Source organism: Manis javanica, chromosome 16, assembly GCF_040802235.1.
Source record: "Manis javanica isolate MJ-LG chromosome 16, MJ_LKY, whole genome shotgun sequence".
Taxonomy (NCBI): Eukaryota; Metazoa; Chordata; class Mammalia; order Pholidota; family Manidae; genus Manis; species Manis javanica.
Window position 1 is genome coordinate 11767576 of NC_133171.1, and position 18662 is coordinate 11786237.

General features: G+C 42.5%; 1 long non-coding RNA gene across 3 annotated transcripts in view; it reads right to left on the bottom strand.

Moving 5' to 3' along the window:
• Positions 1-986: 986 nt before the first annotated feature.
• LOC108387463 (uncharacterized) overlaps positions 987-18662 on the bottom strand; it is an 81325-nt gene continuing 63649 nt past the window's right edge. For 2 of the 3 annotated variants that reach the window (XR_012126389.1, XR_012126390.1), the window contains exons 2-4: positions 10338-10606; positions 2835-3167; positions 987-1917 (exon numbers count right to left, since the gene is read on the bottom strand). This is a non-coding gene — a long non-coding RNA (uncharacterized lncRNA). Of the gene's footprint in view, positions 1918-2834; positions 3168-10337; positions 10607-14422; positions 14593-18662 lie in introns of those variants that run through there. The other variant, XR_012126391.1, reaches the window with a different exon arrangement.

An 18662-nucleotide genomic window follows, 5' to 3' on the forward strand; every position in this document is an offset into this window, starting at 1 on the left:
TTCTTTGGTCTCCCAGCCTCCGGTTCTTCGTTATAGCACCTTGAATGGATGATGCCTTCTAACCAGTCCTTCTACCTCCCCTTCCTTCATTCATTTGTGCTCACTGACTCAGGAAATATTTATTAAGAGTCTACTATGTGCTACTCACTGTTCTTGGTCCTGGGAGTACAGCCATTTACCAAAAGTAAAGGACAAGTCTTCTTTCTCAGGAGGAGAGAAACACATAAATATTCTTATATCAGATCCCTGTGGTCTTCTGATATGATAACTCAGTGGTGGAAGCTCTGTGTTTGCATATATAACTTTATTCCCCTCTGGGGCTAAAAGTGCCTTTGAGGTGGGCTCTGGTCCCCCTGCAGACTGCCTGGGGGCAGCCACTAGTGTTCTGAATCCAGGGAGATGGGCAGAGTTCTGAACTGAACTTCAGGCGTGGCTCTCAGGGTCAAAGCCCCTCCGGGCATGGCCCCTAGGAAGTAGAGAAGGTGCTAGCACCAGCTGAGGAAATATTCAGGGAGGCAGCTTACTGACTCAGCAGGGCTTTCTTAGCTCTGAAGCTGCTTTCAGAATCTGATTTGGAGGATGGTCCGCCATACCTGGATGAGAAGAGGGTTGGCTACTCACAGCCACACTTCCATGACTCAGGCTGATTACAAGTTATGGTGACAACTGTCCCAGCATGCCCCAGGCTGAGGGATTTCCCAGGATGTAGGGTTCTTCGTGCAAACACTAGGATGGTCCAGGGCCAGCTGGGACAAACGTTATGCCATTAGGGCTGAAGCACTTCTAGTAGAGCATTCTAGTAGAAACATGATGTATGGCAATGTTAAACTTACATGATAAAAATAAGCAAATTATCTTTAGTCAATTATGACTTTCCTTGTGGCGTTTGTGAATCAATGACAGAGATCAGTCTGGGTTGAGTTCATGCTTCCCCTTCTGCCAAGATGTTACCCACCATACAAGATGTGAGGATCTCTTCTCTGTGGTGACTGTAACTTAGAAACCAACTAAGTTATCTGGGCTCTGACATGACTAAAGTCACTTGTTAAACTGATATCTTATTGTTACAGTACTAGGTGTTTAGACTAAATGGAAGCACTAGAGCCGGTACTCTTTGGGGTACCCAGAACCTCCTGAAAGCTGTTGCACTGACATCAGGTATGGCCCTCCATTTGTAGGAATCACAGCTCACAGCTGATCGGGCAGATAGAAGACGCTGGCTCAGGACTGGCCACTTAATTTCTCCCTCCAGGGAATGTAAAGTTTAAGCCAAAGAATATTTAGTGAGCTCTAGATACCATATTTATTCAATTTCATCAAGGGGCTAGTTAATAAAGATTAATTAAAGGAACTTCTAGGCATCTGACCCTTTGTGGGGTGTAAGGATGCTCAGAATGAGATGCTTTCCTGCGATGCCCATTTGCAACCACCACACCAACAAGTGAGCAGAGAGGGCTGGTTTTCAAAGAAGTGCTGGAAACTGTAGACGTCTCCATGTGGAGCTGGAGGCGAGAGAGCCAGGGGTGGAAGGAGGAAAGGAGAGAGCCTGCCCACTTCCAGGGCCCTTTCTCAGTCTCGCACCTGCCCTGGGTCCTGGGAGATCCCCATGTAGTTCTAGTACATGCATCCTGTACTACACTCAGCTGGGTTTCACCCCTTAAACCAGATAAACTGATCAAAACCAGTACTGAATTTATTTGGTAATACCCACGATGGGAACTTGAATACTGAGTCCATTTTTGCTCCCAGAGCATGTTCAGAATGTTTCTTTTTCAGTCGTGTCCCCAAGGTTGCTCTGGAAAGGTTGGTGATTTTCCTGCTGTATTGTTATGAGGCGGAAGCAAGGGCCAGCACGTGAGGGAGGAAACATGGAAGGTCAGCACTCGTCTCTTCTCAGCTCCCTCGTCTCCTAGGATCCTGAGCATTGAGACAGTGAAGGAGAGATGAATGAGGCTGACCCCCATACACAGCACCTACCACAACTAACAGCTACTCAGATAAGCATCCAGAATTGAATTTAAAATCATTTAGCAACTATCTTTCCCACTCATCTTTCATTCAAATTATTTTAGTCTATTAGCATATTTGTTTAAGATTCAAATATATTCGTGTGAGCTTGGGTGATTCTGCATGGACATGGAGGTCCTAAATTTTCTCCAGCTTGTTTATAATTTGGAGACCTGAAGTTTTGGTTTATAGAAGGCGTACTTCATGCTCCAGAAGCTCATAAAACAAAATCTAGGCTTACAAACAAACAGGGAGGGATTTCAATGACTAGGGCAGTCATGTAGGTCGATCAGAAAGACGAGGCACTTCTGCTGGACACAGGCTCCCAGCCCGGTGAGCCGCTGTGCCCTGGGAACCTCTGGGGAATGAGCAGAAATGGATTCAGTGCAGAGGGAAACGAGGCAGCAGAGGCTGGGCCCAGGGTGGTCCCCTGTGGTCTTTCCTCCCTCGCAGCCCTGGAAGCCCCCAGCATCACAGGAACCTGGCTACCGAGTAAAGCCCATATCAAAGAGTTAGAGCCACACTGTGTCCTTTTAGAACAAGGGCTGGCAAACTATAGCCCACAGACCAAATGCAGAGCCTGGTTCTCAATGTCCTATAAGGTTTTCTTGGAAAGAGCCACATCATTTATTTATGTATCGTCCATGGCTCCTTTGCTACAACGGCAGAGTTGAGCAGCTGTGACAGAGACAGAACCTAAAATACGTACTAACTGGTCCTTCACAGAAAACAGTGTGCCAGCCACTGTTCTCAACCTACACTGAGTAAAAAGCATCAGAGAACTCTTACGAGGGTTCTCATGCTTTCTTCTTTATGACTAAGCCTACCTCAGACTCCAAGTTCATGGGAGTGGCACGTTAGGTCCGTCTATGTGGAGTTTCAGTGAAATGTTATCAGAAGCCATTCCCTTGGTCAACATGGACAGCTTTTTCAGATAAGCTTTGAGTTTGTTGTCAGGCTCCCCTGGGATTTCATGTTTTTCTGGGGTGGGTGCAGCCATCACTCAACTCTGTCACAGTTACAGAGGTCACGATGTGAGGTAAGAGACGTCACCTGGAGGTGCCCTTTGGCCAGAGGGGCAAGCTCACCGCCTCCTCCTGGTGGCCCTCATGTCTCTGTGCAGTTAAGCTCAATGTCTCTGGTCCACATTGTGTTAAGTTCTGTGCAGAATATGAAACAAAATGTTACAAAGGGTTGCTGTCCTCAAGAAGCTTACAATCTTCCTAATATTCCTAATAACTGTACAAACAGAAAGCAGATATAATTGCCCTCTGAAAGGGCAGAAATTAAACAGAAAGTTAGGTTACAAATGTATCTGCAACAGGGATGAATAATGGAACAGTTAGAAAACTGAAAAGAAAGCTTCTTGCTTTCAGCATATGTAATATTTCAAGTGATGAGGACATATTTTACCCAGAATTAAAAATGTCCAATCAAGACATCAATGCAAGAGTGAGAACCACAAGAGAAAGAAACGCATTCTGGGATGAAATGGCGATGGGTATCAGAGGGGGTCAGCAGCTGTTGGGGAAAGGCTTTCTAAAGACATTTGGTCTATTCATTACTAATCAAAACAATTTAATCTGGCTTAATAATTCTAAATCTAGCAAGGCAGGAAATTCAATGCTAATAATTTTAGAACTTAACTATGCAAGGCTTGAAACAACATAGATGTTTTGCACAATGCCTGGAAAGGCAGCAAGAAAAAGGAGTTCTACTCACTAAACTCCTTTTCCAAAGTAATTTCTATATTTTCACTTCTTTGCAAAAGATATTATGTTAATTTCTGTTTCTGATAAGTGATAATATCCTTTTCAGATCTATTTCTAACAGTTACAGACTTTTTGAAATGTATGCAATTGTAGCAAATTGTTCCTCCACAAAATTTACTTAATACAGTAGGTTAAAAAGGACTCTTGTTCGTGATGCCTCAGACCTTTAGGTACTGATGTGGGGTCTTTTCGGTCCCATTTAGAATTCATTCTACCCCTTTCTTAAAAACACACCAACTACTCTGGAGCAATATGGCTGGCCACTGCCAGAAAGTCAGGCCTTCCAGTCAGACTGCAGGAAACCCTCCACTTAGCACCATGGGGCAGGCCTGGCATGAAATAGCCCAGCACCGTCCTCAGAAAAGGTCCAGCAGTATATTGTGGTTCTGTTCCCCATGTTATTTCTATGACACATTTATTATATGTACCAGAAGTGTTTACCCACCAGGGAATGCAAATCAATCAGGGGTGTCTTATCTTATATCAAAGCCATGCTAGTACTAAATTAAAAAATAGAAAATATTTTCCCCATATCCTGATGTAGAAAATGCTGATTAAATATAATCAAGACAAAAGATAAGCAGTACATGTCATGCAACTTCAAAAGAGACACAAAGATGAAAGGTATGTGTAAAGGAACCAAGTCAAAGAATCAAGGAAAGGAAAAATGGGACCAAGGTTTGTTTGAGTATCATTTCCTTTAGCAAATTTTTTTTTTTAATGAAAGCTGAACTTCTGTCCCTAACAATTTCCTGACATTGCTGCCCAGGACATTGTGCGGCTCCTAGGCTGGATGAGCAAGGACAGGCCTGAATGCCCAGTGGAGCTCTCCTCTAAGCCAAAGGGCCTTCAGATTCCCCAGGATATGGAATCCATCGGCTTTCTTTTCCTGTAATAGCCTTTCCACACTTTCTGATGAATTGGCATTATTCCTCAGCCCACCGCCTGGTGCAGAAGGAGGACAGACCACTAAGGCCGGCAAGGACAGATTCCCCACATCACTGGGCTCTGCTGCTGCACCTGAGGTCCCGGCCCTGACCCCTGTTGACCACCCCTAAGGGAGGTTTACCTTGGGGGCTGGGGCACAGCAGGACTTGGGGGTTGATTGGAGCCAGGCAGCTTGCACAGTGAGAGTTGATGGACACCGACTATCCCCACAGCCCTCACCTGGTCCCTCTACTCACCCTTCACCCAACTCCCAGGAAGCCCCTAAAAGCAAACACACACATGGACGCCACTCCAGGTCTTGTTTTAAACAAGCTCCGTAGAGTAAGCCCTTTTGAGGCCACTAATATTCTTCACCCGGGCACAGGTCATAATTTCAGGCCTCTGTTATGTACACGGTGGCACAGTGCTGGTGGCGGCACGAGCAGCCAGCCCAGATGGCCACGCCCACCTGAGTCCCCCCAGGACCAGTTCTGTTTAGCCTCTCCACCTGGAGTCTGCTCATCATGGATCCTGAGCTTGGAAACGCCATTACCTTGAGTTTCTGTTTCCAACTTTAGACTGTGAAACTCCAGCAGATATTGAGATAGGAGACTAGGGGAGAGGGAATCAAGCAAAAAGGGGAAAGGAACTAATATTTACCTGCACTATCACAAATAGATTGTTCTGCCCTGCACACTCAGATGTGATTGCTCAAGTGTTTAACTTTTTTTTTTAATTGCAAATACCAGTGTGGACCCATTTTGAGAAGGACTTTGCATCAAGACTGCTTTGCAATTTGAAAAATCTGATCAAGAGATCCCAACTTCCCAACTGGTGAAAAGAACCCTGAGTTCATAAAATTATTAATCTAAATGAAGCTTAATAGCACTTAGCACTTCAAAGCATACTGAACACATTAACTAATTAATCGCCACCTTATGCCTTCAAGGCATATAAATAGCTATTATCCTCCCTTTACAGTTGGGATAAATGAGACTTAGATGGCACGCACTGTTGGCCTGCACCCCAGATGAAGTCAGGATTTGTAGCAGACGCAAAATCAGAAATTTCTGAATGCATTGTCTTTGTTGTATATCCATTCTTCTCAAATTTTCTTTCCTTCTAGATCTCTGTTAAAACATTTTTCATTTGGACTTAGAGAGATTTCAAATCTTTTCCTAAATGTGACAGTTCCTGACATAGATGCTTTAAAACCAAGGGGGTCCAAACTGATTAAAGTTGTAACAAATTGGAATGCTGGAGAGTTCATATCATCTGCCAAGGAAAGACGTTAATCTGATTGAATAATGAGTTTCATCTGGATTGGTTTACGCCATCTGTTACCAAATGTTTTCCAAATTGTGTAGTATGAATACAGGATTTTGCAGAATAGGAGTATCAACCATGATGATGAAAGTAATCTTTTTATTTTTTATTTAAAAGAAAATCAAGCACAGTAAAAGTAACATGTTCTTATCTTTCCTAAAAAAGGAAAATCTTTCCCCAATGTCTGTATCATATAAACAAACACATGGCAACACAACATAGAAAAACCTAGAAAGTTGTAGGTGTCTCTGAGCAGGAAACTCCCCAAATTAGTCTGTAAACTTTTTTTAGACATTGATATTTCTTCACTGCTAGCACCTGATTGTCTCTAAAATCTTTAAGATATACAACTTCTGATAAAGGGAATCACTTTTCTGATACAGAGAATTTTAGAGGAAGAAATGAACCTTGAGATTGCTGGCTTGAGTCCACTAAGGCAATGAGTAAGAAATCTGAAGTCAGTGAAATCAAGCAACAGGAACAAGGATTCGGTCTTCTAGTTCTCAAGCCACGATTACACAGATAAAAAAGAAGCTATTTGTTATGTGCATCAGCTTGTAACTTTCAGATAGCGATTAGAGGCAGACAGTAATAAAGTCCAAGGGTCCTGACTCTCAGCTCCCTGCTGGCTTTGGAATTCCTTTCACTTTAATATATTTAACAAATTTTTCATTTCATTTTGTGTTTTGCTTTAGAGTGCATTCCCCAAGCACCGCCATAAATAGGTAGATAAATCACTGCAAGGTAGATAATATTTTCTCATGGGAACAATGATAAAATCAAGGGCTGTATTTCTAATCAAGAATACAGCATCAAACAGATCTATATATGAGCAACAATTTGTAAGGGCAAATATTAAACAACCACAAAACTTTAAAATAATTTTCCTCTCTCTAGGCTCAATTACCTCATCTGTAAAATAGGTATAATAGTGTGTCTACCTCATAATATTGAAGGATTAGTGGAGATAATATAAGTAAAGCACTTGACATAGTGCCTACCTTTTTAGTAAGTGCTCTTAAAGAACTGGGCTCTTTTATTAACTATAGGTTATCTGTAGGCCTTCTTCATAATCCTCACAATAGTGTTCACACTGGGTGCCATGATTATTCCCATTTTAAAAATGAAAAAGTAAAGGCCCATAGATGCAAAGTGACTTACATAGCACATAGCCAGTAAGCAACCCAGCTGCTATTTCAACCCAAGTGAGTCTATACTCTTAACTATTGTTCTGCAAGTAGAGTTGACGTGTAACAAATAATGTTAATAGTATAATTTCATTTACAGGTAATAATTATTATTCATATCATACAAAGTAAGATACATGTGCTGTGAACATAATTTCATAAAAGGCCACATTTTACTAGAAAGTAAGTGAAACACATCAAAATATAAACCTGTTGGCCACGAACTAATACTCAGGAGATAGATGTATGATAATTTAGAGGCACTTAATGTAATATATGACCTATATTATCATGAAATAAGGTCAAAGATTGTTTGAGCTCAAGTTTCTTTTTTTCTGAACAAATTTGTTACTCAACATAATTTGTCTAAAATTATTTGATGGGGCTGATGTTCTATACCTGTCACTGTTAAGGACATCTGAAATGGAGATTTGTTGTTGAAAAGCATGGTTTTTTTCAATTGTGAAAGAATTAAAGTAAACTGAAAAAGACAGGGAATGAAGTAATGCATTCATATATGCCACCACTTAGCTTTGTCAGACCTCAATTTGATAAATTTCAACACTACTGGATTAAAACTCTTCGGGAAATAGAGGTAGAGGGGAAATTCCTTAACCTAAGGAGCACAGCTATACACATTCTGCAATTATCTACACATTTCATATGCTGTTTCCTTTAAAGCCTCTGGACAAGCACGCGCATTTTGCCTCTCATATTCTCCATTGCTCTGGACCTGCAGAGCCCAGTTGTGAAGAGAAAAGAAATGGAGGAAAGATTCAGAGGAAACCACAGAAATATAGTCATTCCTCATGTGATGGTGGTGGTGGGTTTTGTTGTTAATTTCTAGTCAAACCAGATGTTTGCTAAGAACTTTGTTCGTGTGATGATAATTTTTAATTTTTTGTTGAGGTCTGCATCCAGGGGTAGTGTGTAGTCAATTTCAGGCAATGTTCCATGGGTGCTTGGCTAGAATGTGATTTTCTACCTTGGAGATAAAGAATTCCCTGCATACAGGCAAGATGGTTGACTTAGTTGCATGGCTAGAAACGGTTTTGCTGTGCTCCGGAACCTTTCACTCCTGAAGGGTCATGTGTGTGTGCTCTGTGCCAGACCCTACACAGGTAAAACGCCCAAATTGTCACTGCCTTGAACACAGGGATCACCTACAATTATTCTAAGCTCAAATAAGCCACAAAATCAGAGGATTAATTTGGCCATTTGGGAACCTGAATTTTTCTTACAAAGATCACACTCCTCTAGGATGCGGGTGCTTGACCTCTGGTGATACGCCCCCCCAAGATGGGAACTCTCTGTTGTGTCTGTAAGTGGCTACAGAAAGGCCAGAGCAAAAGTCTTGACTTCTTTTTAGGCATCATTTACCAATTTCTCCAACAGCTGTTAATCAAGCAGCTGTGTTCCAGCCCCTCAGGGTAAACAGTGAACAAAGCTGCAAAGTGCCTCCCTCAGAATTTATAACTGAGGGGTAACAGCCAGTAGATTTTCCATTTTCCCCTTGGACACCTGTCAGCTTTTGCTTTAATACATTGAGATGGTGACTGGGGTTATGTAATCTCAGAATTGTGTATTTCCTTATTATTTAGTGACTTTTAAAAAATCTCTGATAATTTTCTTTTACCCTAAGGTCGAATCTGTTGTAGCTTCCTTTTCGATGCAGGGCCAGTGTTAGGGATTCCCAGGGGAGATTTTGTTCAGCCCAAGACCCCAACAAGACAGAAGCTGGGGTATCACTCTCTGCTGGTGCACAGATTTCTGTTGTTCTACTTGCTCACTGAGCTGGCCATCCTATGTGGCCCTGGCCAGGACGTGGGGGTCTGCAGCATCAGTGCCCTTTCCCTTACTCTGGGCAGCCACCTCAAATCCCTGGGATGCCACTTGCCAGCCTCTGATGGCTTCAAGGTAGGATCCAGACTTCTTGTTCAGCCTTTCAGCCCCTTTGCCCATCTGACCCCTGAAAGCATCTTCAGGCTTTCCTGCAAGCTCAGCCCCACACTCAGCAGGCGGTGTGCCGACATTTTCCTAGCACCTAGAGTTATGGTAGTTGGAGGGATTTCAGATTATGTATCCACCACATTTCTGGAACCAGAGAATTTTCCTCAGTATTATTTTTGAAAGTCAGGAATTACTTAACTTTTCTCACCTTTAGCCTCCCTTTTCTCTAAAGTTTATTCAAAGATTGACTCAACCCTCCATCAAAATGCAGTTACCTGAGCACTTCACACATCATTGGGAAGTCACAGAAACAAGTTTCAGGTCATGTGGGATTTTATAAAAGCTCAAAGCAGCCCGGCCACGACTGCTGCGCAGCAGAGTACAGTTGCCTCGGGGACCTGAGGCCTGAGATATTCTGGTTATTAGGCACCACTGAACCGTGGAGATGCAAAATATGCAGATTGCTTCTGTGGATTTAATTACCTCCCCCAAACAAGTCCATGTTTTACAGGAAGAGGGAGAACATAAATCCAAATACAGTTACTTAAATCTCAGGCTGCACTAATTCAAGCGAATTTAACATTTATGGCTCTTTTTTGCCATAGAATGAAATCCCAATGTCTCCTGTCAGGCCTTTTCTTCTCTTTCCGTAAGTAAATATTTTGGCATTATAAAAAGTAATTCTACGGATGGATCCTCCTCAAATCTCAGATCAACCTGATGGCAGGATCAGCTTTCTCAAACTTGTATCAACAAAGCGCCTCCTCGACCGCCCCACCGCGTCTCTCTTGTGCGCGTGCGCACATGCACATTCACAAGCGCACATGGGCGCCTGCCTGATCTCCTGACAGCCTCCACGAGCTGCTTCCTTTGATAGTGTCCTTCCCCCACCCCCATTTACTATGAAATATATTTATTAAGTGCCATTGTAACCAGGGGAATGCAAAAGAAAATAAATCAGCAAAAATCCCTGTCCCCAAGGACTTTCCATTCCTGTGGGTTGTCATTGTTACTGCTACCGTCCATTGAACACCTGCTGTATGCTAGACTCCGTCCTAGCTGCTTTACTTACACATTATCTCTAATTCTGGTAACTTCCTTGCAAGGTGAATTATTATTCCATTTAACAGATGAAGAAGTTGAATCTCACAGAGAATAATGAACCTACCTGAGTGATTCAAAACTGTAGCCACCTGATTCCAAAGTCTTTGTTCTTTCATGTTATGGTGATGAGCTTCCACTTGAACCAAACCAAGATGCTTGCTCCTCCGAGAAGACTTTGCTGCAGCCCTCTGCCCCTGAGCCTTATAACATGTCTTCATCATGGCGCTGAGCCTTCCACTAGTTACCTGCTGACACACCTGTCCTTCCTGGGCCAACGTACCATCATATCCTATGCATCGTGGGTCACCAGTGCCCAGCACAGTACACGATCAACTGAAATAAGAAATATTGAATTACTAAACAAACATTCCCTATGGCCATCTTTAGTCCTCGAGCATCTGCTGGGAAGCTGCCCAACAGAGATGCTGGTGATTAGCTCAAACACTGGAAATTACTTTCCCTGACTTGTTCTCAAACATTTTACCATTATACTTCCCAATATCCACCTAAAATGCTGAGTCACACCTGGGTGGACTATCCCAGTGAGACAATGTATACATGTTAAGTGATATACAATCGAAGATGGTATCATATAATATAAAAACAAAAGATGGTGTCATTATGAATGTTCAGCAAGCTCCAGGCCTCTTAGTTAACAAAGCCTCATAAGGCAGCTACTCATTTGTGCTGAGCACTGCAATTCCAATTTGAATGCAAAATACATCCATGTATCTCCTCATAAAATCATAGTTAGTTTTAGTTCTCAAAATATGATTAATTCTGCTTTAGAAAATATAATTCTAAAATCTTTTCCAAACGTAATAACTGATGTTTTAAATCCTAATATTCTTTCAAACCGATTTGCTCCTCTTCCAGTAAATCACTGGATAAGAAACAATTATAGTGGACATGTATTATATGCTTCATATGTGCCAGACACTCCTGTAAATGCTTTCCAAGAACTACCCTCTTTTAATCCTAAACTCACAGTTTAGGTATACTTATTATCACTCCCATTTTGCACTCGAAGAAATAAATCATAGGAAGCCTAAGTTGCCCAAGGTCACACATCTGCTAAGTGCAAGACCCTGGATTTGAAACCAGGAAAGCTAATTCTGGAGTCCATCCTCTATTTTTAAATTTCTGGTTACATAGATAATACATTTAACTGATTCAAAAATCAAAACAACCTGAAAGGTCAACTATACAAAATAAAAAATAAAAAGGCACATTGTGGAAAGTCTTATGCCCACCCTACTCTGCCTGCTTCTTTGTCCACCCCAACCTCAACTTCAAAATGTAAGTAACAACTTCTATTAGTTTCTTATATATCATTTTTGACTTTTTAAATGCAAATTCAAAACAGTGAATATATGTTCCTGTGTTTCTCCATTTCTTACACAAAAGGCAGGATGCTACACACACTTTGCTTTTCCCTGTTAATAACCTGTTTTGGAGATCTTTCCACATCAATTCCTAAAAAGCCTTCTCATTGTTTTATACATACACATGTCATACTTTATGTCTACTGCTATCCTATGGATGTGCCACAATTTATTGAATCAGTTCTGTATTGATGGGACTTAGATTGTTTCAATTTTTGCTACTTACACAGTGTTACCATGAATAATCTTGATGTCCCTCTTTTCCCCTGTGTTGGTGTATCTGTAGGGCACATTTCTAGAAAATGGGTTGTCAGGTCAAAAAATAGGTGTTTTATAATTTTCTTAATATTGATTGATTCCCTTCTATATTAATTAACCAATTTGCATGTCTTTCTGTAATTTGAGTAAATGTCTATTTCTTAACAGCCTCACCAATAAAATGTGCTGTTAAGTATGCTTGAATTTTTGCCCATTTTATAGGTGAAAAAAGATATTTCATTAAATCTCCATTTCTCTTACTATCAATGAGGTTGATAATAAGTTCTCATATGTTTGTTTTGTTTATTATGTTCTCTTCTCCTTGAGCTTATTCATATCTTTTGCCCATTTTTCAATTAGTTTGCTGGTCTTTTTCCTAATGAAATCTGGGATATTCTTTTAACCATTTTGCAATAGCAACTCTCAAGAAAAAGTGAAGACAATATTAATAAAGGTAATTGCCATAAAAATAATATTTTATCAAAATTGTTTAAGGTTAAAGTTAAAAGACTTCTCTGGTTACTTTTAACATTAAGCTCTAGTCATCAAATAAAACAATGCATATCAAATGCTCTAAAAAACTCTAGCTTATTAGTTATTCATTAATAACAGAGAAAAACATTTAGAGACAATAATGAAAAAATGTAAATAATTGAGATAAGATTCAGACCTCATGAATTTCACTAAAAACAGATGATTGATTAAATCTAAGAACCTTTCATCTGTACTCAGCTGATCAAGGACTTTTTCAATAGTGAGGAAATAAAGAAAAATTAAAAGCTTTTTTATTCTGCCACCTTTTTGAAGTGCATATTCAGATTATTTAGTGTCTAGATTTTTCTGGATTTCATGAACACTGTAGTTTTTTATTTTTAAAGCTCTTGCAAACTCATGAACAATGTACAAACCATCTCCTTAGAGACATGAGCTGAGGAGCTGCCCATAGCAACCATCCTAATTCTTCTGACAATTTATATCTGCAATCCCCAGATCTCAAGCAACTGGTTATCTTGGATTTTAGGTGCTCAGAGATGTAGTACACACTTCATTTCTACCCCCTCGGTGTTTTTTAATACCAGAGTCAATTTAGAGCCTCTCTGGCCTGGGGAAAGGAAAGAGAATAAGCCCAGGGTCTTCAGAGACTGGACTGGAACCAGAGCTCGACCATGGATGGATATGAGCAGAGAAATAAAGGGCCATCACCCAGATCAAGGTGTCTGGTACCTCTATGATGACTTGGTTATAAAAAGATGGCAAAATGAGGGCACTGCTCTGAAAAAGATCCAGTGATAGTAATACATGCAGTCATACAATATGTGTTGAACTCTTACAGAGGTCAGAGTGTGTGTATAACAGGCTTTTAGAAGAAATTCTGAAGCTCACAGACCCCATCCATGGATCAAACCAAATAATGCCGCCAGACTATCAGGGCCTCTAGTGAATCCAGTCAGGGCAGGTTTTGAGTAGAAGTTTCCCTCCTGGAGTGATTTGCTGGCAAAAGTGATATGACACTTCCTCATTTGTGTCTTTGAATTTGTTGACTAATGCAGTACAGCCACAGGATTTAAAAAAAAAAAAGTACAATCACACTCATATAATTCTATTTATTATAAAATAGATTCAGGTTTCCCTGACTCCTCTCTTTAACAGTTGAGAAATTGCACACATGCTTATATCCATAATGGGTACAATATCTCTGTTAGATTAGGACATGTCCCTTCATGGTATTTATCCCAATGACTTTGAAACAAAAGCTCATCTTCAAGAGAGAAATCTTTTTATCTTAGCACAGACAGAATATAGAATATGACCTCTGAGACCCTGCCTGACCCAGCCCTGCCTACTTGGCAGCATCTTTTCATCCCCTCCCCTCTACACTCCAGCAAGCAGACATGCCCTTCAGTTCTCCGCGCACAGCGCCCTCCTTTCTATGCAGCCAAATAGAGCAAAGGCACATTTTTTTTTTTTTACAGGGTATTGCCGTATCTGGAATCATCCTTTCCCACTCTCGCCCATTCCACCAGCCTTTGCTCTATTTGGCTGCTATTTCCAGATCCCCTAGTACTTGTCACTTTCTCTAAGAATCTTTGCCTGACCCCCAGATTTCTCTTAGTGACACTTAAGTAATTACTTGGTGTCTGAATTCCCTGCTAGAATGGAAGCTCTATGGGAGCGGAGATGCATCTTGCCTTATCCTGCCATTCCCCACAGCCAGCACTGCACTGTGGACAAATGTCTGGTGAATGAATGACGTGGACTATGCTGTATTTGTCTGTATCTTCATGCCTGCACACTGGAAAACACTTAATAAATGTCTGTTGATTGACTGAAGGGATGAATGAATGAAAGGCTGTTCCCATAAAAACAAATTAACATTCAAATGATTACAAATACAAAATATTCTTATTTTACCATTTACATTACATTCAGGGTGTTTCTCTCCCACATAGGTTCTGGGAATTCTATTGTGAAAAACAATCCCAGGGTTCCTGAAAAACCCTCTAACCTGCAGAGGGCTGACTTGAATCTGTTTGTGGGTATCATTTCTCCCAAAAAAGAACTCCTTTTGTGGGGTGACTCATTGTTCCCAAGATCAGAGCAGCTTTCCATTTGGCCCAGTGTTGTGGCCTGTTTCTGAACATCTGTGTTGATTTTTCTTGCTTTTTAAAAAATCCCTTTGGCCTGCAGTTTAAGAGAAATGAGAGGTTTCACATTGAATCCTTGAGGCTGACAGAACGTGGCTGTTCTGGATTAGAGTTCAAACAGCCCCAGTGCCGTGGCCTCTCCCACGACAATGTCCTTCCTCCTTGTTGCCCAAGAACCCCAGGGAGCTGAGAGCAAAATTTCCAGTGCCAATGGCCTTATTAAAGGGAAGAGAAGTTTACACATACACTACACCCCACTCCACCCCAAAACAACCCTATATACACCCAACACGCACACATCACCCACATACTCCCCAACACACATACACACACACAGTCTCATGAACAATCCACACCCCCAGATCAAAATAACACACACACCTCAGGCGAGCACCTTACTTCTCTTAATCCTAAAACAAGCCCTTGTTTCAGGCTTGTCCCCTCCCTTTGTGCAGCCTGCTCCGTCCTCCAGCCTAGACCCTGTTTGAGGTTCTACAGTCTTACGCCTAAAGTTCTTTTGGTTAAGGAAGACTCAAAAGAAATGTCAGTTCTTGGAAAAAATTTCAATGAAGGCAAATTTTGGTTTTGACCCCCAACTGGGGTAGTTCTGAATTTGAATTCAAGTGTCCTTACTCTTGAATTAGCCCCTTTGCTTGTTTTTCCTACTAAACCATAGAATTGCCCTTCTTACCTTCTACCTTTCAGCCCCCCCATTAGGGAAAAAGACAAAGACAGATTAATGTATTAAATCACTGATGGATTCATGCCATATAGTAGTTATCTGTCCTAGGAGTGCTGCGTTTTAAAAGACAGTATGGGCAACATTAGGAAAGCCCTGACACAGGAATGGCCCTCTACACACGAAATTTCAGTATTGTGGTGTCTAAGTGTGAAAATACATAGAATTTTACTCCTGACCATTCTTCCTCATAGCTCTAGTTAGGGACATGAGTCAATGAGAATGTGAATCTAAGTAATTCCCTCTGCCCCCACCTGCCCAGGCACACTAGTGATTGATTCAGCACAGTTGATGGTGTCCCCCGGGCCTGACAATCAGATGATTTCAGTAAGACCGGCAGGTGGGAAAGTGACATGGGGGTGCTGGCCCTCCATTCGGGAACCAAGCTCCTGAGGCCAGTCTGGGCAGATGGCCGCTATAGGCCATCCCATCAGGCACTCTGCTTGGAAGGGTCTCAAGGATTGTCTTCTAAATAGACAATCTTAGGGCAGTTCCTCTGGGTCCTGTGAGCACAGCAGGAAGTTAGCCTTGCAAACTTCTCACTGAAGCACCTGAGAAGCTTCCCCGGTGTACAATGAGGTGGCAACACTGGGGAGCCTGCCACCACAGAGCATTTTTTCAGACAGAAAGAGACGGGTTAAGATGCCCACACCCTCAGAATCTGCCCGTGACATGTCTAAAACAAAAGCACAAACAACGACATCTGAAGCCTCAGCTGTAGAGGCCCAATGGCTGGCAAAGTTCACGGACATCTGCATAAACGTCTTTCTGTTCCATCCAACTGATTTTCTAGAAAAGCCCTATTACTGCACCATACATGATTTGGGATACTAGTCTCTTGAATAGATGTGAAAAAGGAAGGAGGTAAAGTGGGCCTGCAAACGTCCATCCTCACGTGCTTGCTGTAAAGCTGGTTCGAACCTGCTTTGTCTCCAACTGGTCGGGTACAGGCACTGCTAAAGGACAGGAGTGTGTAGGTGACTGGGCCCATGGCTTCACTGGTCAACCTGGTGGGGACTGAGAATTCCCATTTATGTCACACATTGGTAATAACAAGGCATTTCCTCTGTGCAGGGACAGGGGACAGGAGCCCTCACTGACCAGCAGGGCCTACAGTGGGCAGTCATTTGTGGTCCAAAACATCCCTGGGCCGCCCTGGAGAAGGGATTTCTGATCTGCTAACCCCCAATAAGGAACATTTTCTCCACTGTCTCCTCACTTCCAGCCTTGACTTGATGCAGCACACATCTTTAAACAGCAGGGGCAGCCCCTTTCCTTGAGCAGCTGCTGTGCGTTGGCATCTGCTGGGCACTGTACACAACTGCCTTATAGAAGCCCACCCACCTCTCTGACCTCCTCCCCTACCTCTCTCCTTCCTTCTTTCTCCTCCAGCCACGCTGATGTCAAACACGAACACGTCAGGCCTGGCCCACTCTGGACCTTAGCACTTCGCGCTGCTTTCTTTGCCTGATTCTTTTTCTCCTGTGGCTGTTCCCTTCCCTCCTTTTCTCCTTTCCTTGAGAAACTCATTAATTGTCACCTTCACAGGCTACAGTACCTAAAATTTCTACCATGCCCCCTGTCCAGTGCATCCCACAACATGTACACAGTTTATATCTACCTACCAAGAACAGGATTTTTTCTTCTCCAAAGAGCTTAGGCTCCTTGCATATCATGTATTTGGCTTACTAATGTTATTTGTTGCTTGTCTCTTGCTCTCGCCTCTGAGCTTTGAGCAAAGATCCTGGTCTAGTTGCTCACTGCCATGTCCTGTTGCTGAGGGCAGCACCTGGCATGCAGAAGGCCCTCAGTGGACAGGAGTGGAAGTGGTGTTTCAGTGGTGTCTGCCACCCTGGGTTATTCTTCTTGGTCCAACTTCTGCAGTGAGAACTCTGGATCACAGAGAATTTGAATGACATGCCCAAGAGCACATGTTGTGCAGTGGCCCCTGCTCTGAATGCTGCTCTGCCCCGGGGTTGAGCTCCTAACCAGACCCTCTTGTCACACATGGTCCTGCCTGCATGTTTGGTCCTTGGGGTGGTACGGTCTCACAGGCCTCAAAAGTGCAGGGCCAAGGGGATGTAGAGCTAGGAGGGAAGCCTGGCCTCTGGTGTGGGTCAGCACCAAGGAAGGCCGCCATCTGGCTGCTCAGAGCTGCATACCAGGGCACAGGACACCAGCAGGCCAGGCCCTGCAGAGCCTGTAACCACAGACAGGGCGTCCCCCCCCACGCCACCCACCACCGATGCCTTTGTTTGTACACAGTCTGCCTGCCTCAGTTCTTTTTCACATCTCTGTTCTGGAAGGAAGCAAACATAAACAAAAGTAGAGAGGATGTACAGCGAATTCCCCTCTGCCATCACCCACCAGCAATAAAGGACTCATAGCTGATTTTCTTTTTTTGTATTCCTGAGTTTATTTATTTATATTTCCCTGGATTATTTTGAAGCATATTACTAGAATCATATCATTTTATCTGTAACTTTCAAAAATACGTACATGTCCTTTTTTAAAAATAGCCACAATAATCATCACCACACCAAAAAGTTCATGTTTCCTCAGTGTCAACAATTATCCTGTCATTTTTCACATTTCTCCAACTCACTCGTGAATTTTAAAATATGTGTTTGTTTGGATAAAGACCAAAAAAGTCCATACTTTGTGATTGCTTATTTGGTCACTCAAGTCTCAATGTGGTTTATTCTACATTAAAGATTTCCCCCATATTTTCTTGTTGAAAAGAAAGATGGGTCCTGTCTGAATTTTGCTGACTCCATGCCTCTGTTTTTCTACCCCTTTTCCTTTCTCCAAATTCTCTCTAGAGGCAGTTGTATCTAGAAGCTTGATCACATGCAGCTTCAGAGTCATTGGAAAGAATCCTCTGATTGTGGTGTTCCTGGCGTCCTTGCATTTGGGAGCCACCTGATGTCTGATTGTCCTGCTTTTGTGATGATCGTTGCCTAGAATCTAGTTTCCTCTTAACTCATAATGTGGACAGAAGGTAGAAGGGAGGGAGGGAAGGAGACAACTAAGCAGATGAATGAACAGACCGAGGACAGCTCATGACGTGGCCTACATCCCCCACACGTACGTGAATCCAGATGAGACCGCTCTGGAGTTACAATGTCTAAAGCGGGGCCCTAGAGCTCACTGGCTGTCGCTACAGCTCAAGTCTCTTGACAAACCCCATCCTTTAACTCTGCTGTTCTTGTGGCACTTCTGAGAGTGTTGGTGGAAAAGGATGAGCTCTGGGTTACCACGACTCAAGTTCAAATCCTGTACCACCACGTATTGACCACAGGGCTTGTTTAGGAGACTCAATTTCTGCCAGCCCAGGATGATTGCACCCTCCCAGGGAACAC